The 8,300-nt window shown below is 33.3% G+C and overlaps 1 protein-coding gene across 1 annotated transcript in view; it reads right to left on the reverse strand.

Annotated features, from left to right (window-relative positions):
* LOC128217344 (solute carrier family 41 member 1-like) overlaps positions 1–5,412 on the reverse strand; it is a 34,168-nt gene extending 28,756 nt beyond the window's left edge. Inside the window, exon 1 of the mRNA XM_052924444.1 lies at positions 5,280–5,412. The gene's annotated coding sequence lies outside the window, so the exon portion shown is untranslated. The remainder of the gene's footprint in view (positions 1–5,279) is intronic.
* Positions 5,413–8,300: the final 2,888 nt, after the last annotated feature.

Genomic DNA, 8,300 nt, shown 5'->3' on the forward strand with positions numbered 1-8,300 from the left:
CTCGCCCCGGGTCGACGTTTTAGGGCAAGTTGGGATTTTCACTCCAATACCCTTCATTCAATTCACTTACTACTTCACACAGTTGTTATGGGCCATCACTTAATGAGGTCAGATAACTAGATATTATCATTTATACATAGTATGGCCCCAATGATTGAATATCGAACTTAGGTTAAATTTTTAGGGCAGGTTTGGATATGTATTAATAACTTCTGTATCCTTCATTCAATTGACTTCACACAGTTGTTCGGGACCATCACACAATGAGGTCTTACATCTTACAACAAGGTTAAATAACTCCATTTTAACCATAAATAAATTATGGCCATTGATTGACTTTTATTTTTAATTTTGTTTTTCTCTTGAAAGGCCCATTTTTGTATACTTAATTAGGTTTTCACAAATGGAAAACTATTTAGTAGAATGACTTGCTTCATTGCTCGGGCAGGCTGGTGGAAGGGCAGTGTCAAAGTCACCTTAAGTATCGAATAATTTTAGCTAGATTTGGCATATAGTTACCAGACTTAGTATATAGGAAGAATTAATGTAGGCCTTTCATGGAATTGCGTTTGAGGCCCCTAGGATCAAGGTCAAGGTCAAAGTTAATATTTATAGAAAAATGGTTCGTATTGAATAAATAAGGGTCGACATATTGCATTCAAACTACGTATATACGAAGATTTTGTCAAGCTTCATGAGATTATGTTTTGGGCCCCAAGAGTTATGGTCAAGGTCACTGTTGCTAAAATGGAAAAATGGTTAGTACTGAATAACTTATACAATGGTTCACATAGTACGACGTAACTTGGTATATAGGACAAGTTTATGGAGACCTTTCATTGGATTGTATTTGATCCCCTAGGGTCAACTTAACTGTTACTAAAAATAGATTACCGGTTGGAACTAAATTTACTTTAGATATGGTTGACACACTGTGACCAAACTAGATATGTAGGAAGAGTTTATAGAGGACTTCCATGGGTTTGTGTTTGGGGCCCCAAGATCAAAGTCTCTGTTACTAAAAATAGAAGAAAGCAGTTGAAACTGAATCTCTTCTGCCATTCATTAAAAAACCCAGTTTTGTCACATCAGGGTTCTTGTTTACATTTTAATTTGATTTTTATTGCTTTTGACAGGCACATATTACATCATTGTTTTTTCTTCTCAGATAAAGCGGCGTAGTCGTGCGCGATGTCTTACGACAGCTCTTGTTTTTATTTGAAATAATATTATCAAGAAACCACAAAAAATGTTGATTGGTAAGCCTGACATTTTGGACACAATATTAAACTTAAATTGTTGACAGACTTTTCCGGAAAAGACTACAAATGCTTTTTTGATTCAAAATCTAATAAGATCTTTTTTTTATAAAATTTAGACAACTCTTTATTACCATAAAACATGTCGCTTAGTAAGTATGTTTTACCCCTGAAAAAGATAGTTCCTCAAAACTAAATAAAACTTGAACCTTGAAACGTGTTTTGGCCTTCCCCGCCCACTTTTGCATTGTGGAACTCCCTTAAAAGGATTGCTAAGGATATGTGTAGTATAGTCCTGTGCAGAGTAAAGAGTGTTTGTGAACTGGTTTCCCGCTTGCATTGTAATTGCTACAATGCAATAAAGATACAAACAAAACTGTTATGTTAGCTTATGTGATCGACTGTTAGCCTTAACTGACCTCATTCAGTACAAGAACACAATTTTCATAATTCTCAGACCAAGGGTCAACTTAGCAACCGAATCGCTTGAATCGGATTGTTGGGTTAGCTCGTCTGACCAGAACTGAATTCCAAATACCAATTACATGGGTGATAAACAAAAAATGTCACGTGACCACAAATTGCATACGTCAGTAGTATTTTTGCACGAATGATTGCCAATCCAGATAAGTTTCTTATCAATAGTTTTGTTACACGCGGGAGATCGTTAAAAAGACATACTAGTAGTACAAAAAAAGAATGCATGGTTGAGTCTTTCGAACAGTGCATTAGTCATCATTCATGTTTGCGTAGTTTCCGAGAGCACTTCGAAATAAATGTTCTCTAGGAATGCAATCGCACGTAGATAGTATTAAAAATGTCTCACAGTTGGTTTAAAACCCACCAATTTTTCAAATATATGTCTTTCGATTGTTTATTAATAGTTTCATTTGTTATACGAATATTTTGTTCGATGCGATTTTGTACAAAAATGCATTTGTAGCTGTGGTTGCTACCCAAGAAAAGGAGCCAAATACTTTTCGTCACAATTCATATCTACAACCGCCCTAGATATTTACATGCTTTGTTTAACAAAACAATATCTTCAATCAAAGACCTTGTGGACTTGTTTGTCAACGGTAACCATGTGACTAGTGAATTTCTCTAATAGAGTTCCCTGTCTGAATATTTATGTTAGGGTGGTTCGGCGATATCAACTGATCATTAAAGTGACACTCTTATTCAAATTAATACATACACATTTATAACACGCATAAATTTTATGTGACAAACCTTTTAATACTTATATAAATAATGCATTTATGGAAAATATTAATGACTGATAACAAGATTGTAACTGTGTATTTAATAGCTTAAAACTCACAAATATTAAATGATTGGTGGGTGCTAAAATATTTACTGTGATCTTCTATCGTCTCATAAGGTAGAAATACCGTGTTTTCTCACATTTCTTTCAAATTAAACTGGGAATCATTCATAAGAACCATTGTTTTCGACATGAATTCATCCTTTTTTGTATATCAAAACAATTGTATTAATTGTGGTAAATCTTATTTGGGAGTAAGAGTGCATCTTTAATACCAAAAAAATGCTACCGGTTAGGTTTCATTTTGAAGTTAAAATGTGTGAATTGCAATTTTTTTATGTTTTTTACCGAGAGATTTTTTCGATATAGACTTGATGTTATTTAAGAAACACATTTATAAAATTTCTATATAATCATAGTCATTTTTGTTTGTTTTATTACCTCCATTTAATAGACAATTTTACAATATCAGCGTCGTTATGGTGTTATTCAAAAATATCATCTATGCAAACATAATAAAATGGTTAATCAATATAAATCAAACATATAAATAATCTCCATGTTAATATATAAAACGCGCTAACAAATATTACCATCCTAATGATGGATGCCTTACATTAAGTGAAATCAAATATACAAAATTATGTAATCAATTTAAATGAAATTAATCAATATCTGAAGTTTCTTTGAAGTAATTTATATTATTGCCTAACACTAATAAGTTCCTAGTGTGTGTGTTGGTAAACTAAATAATCAATTAATGCGTCAAGACAGATCTAACACTCAGTCGTTATTGACATAACCATAGATCATTAAACGCCAGTTATATTTTTCAATGTTCCTTCTACATACAACATCGATAATTGAGTTATATAACAGCTTGAAATGTATGTTAATGTCGATCAAGTTTTGTTTTTCGGTGATTTAAATGACAATTACGATCAAAAGATTTATGTTCGTCGGAAATAAAAATCGTGCAAAGCCTTTTAATTTCTATCACCATTCTTAAAATTCCAATTATTCTTACAATACAAGCGTTTTTGGTAGACTTGTATGCAAATCGATGCAAATGATTTGGTTATTTTTATGGTCTGATCGAAAACTAATGATAGCTATATAACAAGCATTGAAAATGTAAATCAATGGATACACTGTTGTTTCATTTCCTTGTAACGTTTCACAAATAAGTGGGACGATTTCTTAGCATTTTTAACAATTTATGTTCGATTGACATTTCCACTTTTTAGTTAGAGTTTCCTCGTTCATTCGTTTAAATGATCTCGATCACGTTTTATTTCTATGTGAATTTTTAACAAATGCTTGTAACATCATCAAACATCATCGTAAGTATTAAAAATAGCTATATTTTTAGATAATCGTTAAAGGTTCTGAGTATCATGAAATTACAAATATAAATGGTTTAATGCAATACAGGCGCATAAACATTTATTTTGTGTAAGTACATACTTACAACCATTAACCCGTTTTTGTAGTCTACATAAATTTGTGTTAACTACTCACTGACACCGTTTTACATGATTGCAATCAATAACAGCTGACCCCCTCAGACAATATATTATGTTTACCATTATTAAGACGTCTGACAGAAAATTTGTCGAAATGTGTTTAGTTAACACATTCTATTTTTTTTACAACGTTTGTAAAGAAAGTTATGATAACTTATACTAAGTCACTCTCGTTGCCATGATGTTACGGGAGTGTGGTCTTGTGTTGTTGGGGAAACCGGAGTACCCGGAGAAAACCTACTTGTCCGGCTTAGTGACCACTAACCGAACTCACTTGCGCACAGGCCTGGAATCGAGCCCGTGTCGCCTTGGTGCTAACAACTGCGCTAACCAGACAAAGGTGTTTAGTAACGCTAATCAAAATTCAATGACTTTAGACTTGTTTAACAATTTCTGCGCCAATGAGTTTCTGCCAGGTGCTGTTTGGTGTTTGTTCATAAAAGCAAGAAAAAAATTTCTATTTTCATTTAAGTGAGTGGGAATGTCACATGAGATTTTGACGAGTGCGAATGTCACGTGGGATTTTTGGGAGTGGAAATGTCACATGGGATATAGGCTTGTGAGAATGTCACGTGACATTTTCTTTGATGGGAATGTCACGTGGGTGTGAGGTGAGAGTGGGAATGTCACATGGGATTGCGGGTAATTAGAATTTCTCATGGTACTTTAGTTAGTGGGAATGTTATATAGGGTTTTGGGAGTTGGAATGCCATAAGTGATTTTGGTCAGCTGTGATGTCGCGTGGGCTATTGGCAAATGGGAACGTCCCGTAGGAAGTTGGTAAGCGGGAATGTCTCTGTAGTTTTAATTGCATTATTGAATTTACACTTTGTGACAGTATTCAAATACAACTTCAGTACAAGTAACACAGCATTTGTTCACATATTCTACTGATAGATAACAAACATTAAACGTATTCATCTCACGTAAAGCAGATCCGCCTAGTAGCCAAAGATGTACCTAGATCAAAGATAAAAAAACATGGGCCTTGGTCACACATCAAAACCTAAACATTAAAGGTATTCATTGTATTTCCTAATTAGCAAACAAAAAGGAAACACAACAGGAATGTGCTAATTTAGGTTAGTCTCTTTGTTGTTCCGTTGTATTTCTATTTACTTATACGCTGAATGTACGCCAAATACGCGCCAACTGCAATGGAAATAAACACTTTCTGCACCAACTGAACGCTAACATACAAAAACAGTAAACGAAATCTTCACTTACTGTGCACCAAACAGCCTCAAATCCGCCAATTTATAGATTGCACAATGCAGATCATCAAATATTATTTTGGTTTTTTTTTTTCTCTAGCAAATCAAGCCACAAGATTAATTGGTACTCAGTGCATACCAGTATCGAAACTCAAACTCTTCGCAGTGTTTATTATTCTCATTTTCTGTACACAAATGCAGTCTCTAATATTTGTAAAGGGAGACCACTGTGTATGCAATTGTATGTAAGCATTTACATGTAACATTGTAGTTGGTTGTATCACAAGTCGCGAGGTGACTTGCTTTTTTGTTATACCGAATAATTCAGATATTTACTTGTGTCTTACACATATTGGATATGAATACATCTTTGGCTAGCTATCAGAACTTTCTATCACGAACATCTGTGTTTCGTTGTTTTTGCATAATCGTTTCACTCAATGTTTTTACTGCGAGCTCAGGATTATTTGTTATTGGTACCAGGTTTTAATGATGATATAGACAAACATAAATACAAGTTGCCTTGTGATCAGAAAAAGGCTTATCACCACACTCTATCGTACGATCGTATGTTGGAATTTATATATATATATATATATATATATATATATATATATATATATATATATATATATATATATATATATATATATATATAAGCTTTATTTGCCAGCTAATAAAGGCAATATTTATTTTATTTTGGAAGTAGTTCATGTTGATTTTTTTCCGACCAAGGTGTGGCTGCAATAAGACCCCATTCTTAATGTTTAAACATATATGCTATTTTACCGAACATGAACATAAAATTTCGAATTAAGGTTTAAAACAAATACAATGAAAATTAAATTAAACATGGACATGAAGTTCCGTATTTATGTCAAAATGGCAACATTTTCCCAATCAAAAAGATCCCGACCCCATTCCCCAAAATGCCGATCAGGTTTGTGACTTTGGCTCTTTACATCCATCCGAGTGAAATTCCTGACCATACTATAACGATATTGGTAAAGGATTCCCATTGTTCGTAACTTAGTGTGTATTCATAATGGCAGTTTTTAATTATTTCGCATCAATTTGATTGGTAAATTAATACTATATTGATTTCTTCTGTTGACATGATAGCCATACAAACAGAGTATGGAACAATCCAGTACCTTATAGCCAGCTATCTTATCAATAAGAGTACGAGAATGTCCGGCTAGAGCATTGGTTAGCGCACTCGATTCTCACCAAGGCGATCCTTTCAGGTTCGATTTCCCGGGTGTTCGCCAGGTACTACGGTTCACACACAAAAAACTACATTCGGAACTCCTCGGCCATTTTATCGAAAACAACCTCGGATGTATTTGGATGGTTTACACACTCAAAAAGTGTTACGTTTAAGTCCGCTGCAAGTAGATCGCGTATTAATTTTATTTAGCAGTTAAACTTTGTGACTTAACTCTTGGGATTCTTCATTATGTTTGCTATAATACAATTCAATGACAATAAATTTAAACTTAGATCAATAAATACAACTCTAAAACACTACATTTAACTAATGATATAATTCAAAATTTTACGAACTACTTCAACAGATGTACCGGCATACATCCGAGGTTGTTTTCGATAAAATGGCCGAGGAGTTCCGAATGAAAAAACTACACTCTCGTTCACATCGTGCCAACGAGAGTGACTTAGTATAAGTTAATATAGCTTTCTTTATTTCTTCTTTGCTCCTTCTAAAATTATAGATAAAGTTTAAACTAAATTGTGAACCGAAATAAATCGCAAGATAAGAAATTTCAGTAAGATATGTAACGATTGTAACAGAAACAATTGCAAATTTTAAATTCCAAATTTACAAGTCAACTCAATAAAGTTCACAATGACACCGTCTAAAGATGAAGGCTTTCCATCAAAGAAGGTTTTACCTAATTCGTTTGTTTATAGTAGGGAATAAAACAAGTATATAACGTGGTGATCAGGCCTCTTGAAAGCTCATTATTGCCTTACTACTTATAGCCAAAAAGCCGACAAAATGACTTTGTTTTAACGTACTTTTTCACAACAATAACAATACACGTTCAAATATTGGCAACTTTCTTTTTAATGTTGACATTTTTTTAGTGTTTTGTCGAACATTTGTAAAGATAAGTGGTCTTGAAAATAGTCCACCTAATTTGGTTTGTCTTAAAACTATGTTGCTTCAATTTGTTTAAATATCACAAGTGTTCGAAATAATATATTGTCTAATGGGATTACAGTATTTTGTAAATCGGCCGTTCATTTATATTTTGTTAATCAGCGGCCAGCCGTTACTGATTTTAATCAAGTGAATTAGTAAATGTAAATATAGGCTGGGTCCGTAGTCAAAATATACTTACAAATATTAAGGTGGTTAAAAGGTTTTTAGTATGTATTAACCAAATGAACGGGCCGCGTTACTGCGACAGTTTAGGCCCATTTGTTTTGATAAACACATATTGAACACCTTAATATTTAACTTCATATTAATCAGAAGGCGGTTTGCAAAGTGAATACTTTTTAATGCTGACAGTATAATACAAAAATAATTAGTCTTTGACACTACTGTTGATGTGTTCATGCAAATGTGCATCATCATTTGTATAATTGTATCGACCAAAAAAGCAAACTCGGAATGCCAATGGAAATTTAAAAGTATCAAATTTATGTACATAGCAATTGCATGACGTTTAGTTTGAAAACGTTAATGAAAACACGGCAGTGATGACATTCCCTAGACTTCATGTCTTGTCAATAATGAATTTATTTTAAACTCTCTAACGGAATGGCATTTTCACATTCCAAAAGTGTTCATGTTTCATGGTATCTTGTCAGTCGTTCAAATAAACACGTGCTGTTATGTGCAAAACTTCTAATCCATAAGTTGTTACTGTGTTTTGGGCCGTTTCACAGGAGTTTAATCGTAACTTCAAAATTCTTGAATCTGTTTAAACCACATAAACTTGCATAAACTGATAGTATGATAAGATCTCAACAGCTACAACCGTCATTTGTCATTTGTATAACC

The sequence above is a fragment of the Mya arenaria genome, chromosome 14 (assembly GCF_026914265.1).
Source record: "Mya arenaria isolate MELC-2E11 chromosome 14, ASM2691426v1".
Classification (NCBI taxonomy): Eukaryota; Metazoa; Mollusca; class Bivalvia; order Myida; family Myidae; genus Mya; species Mya arenaria.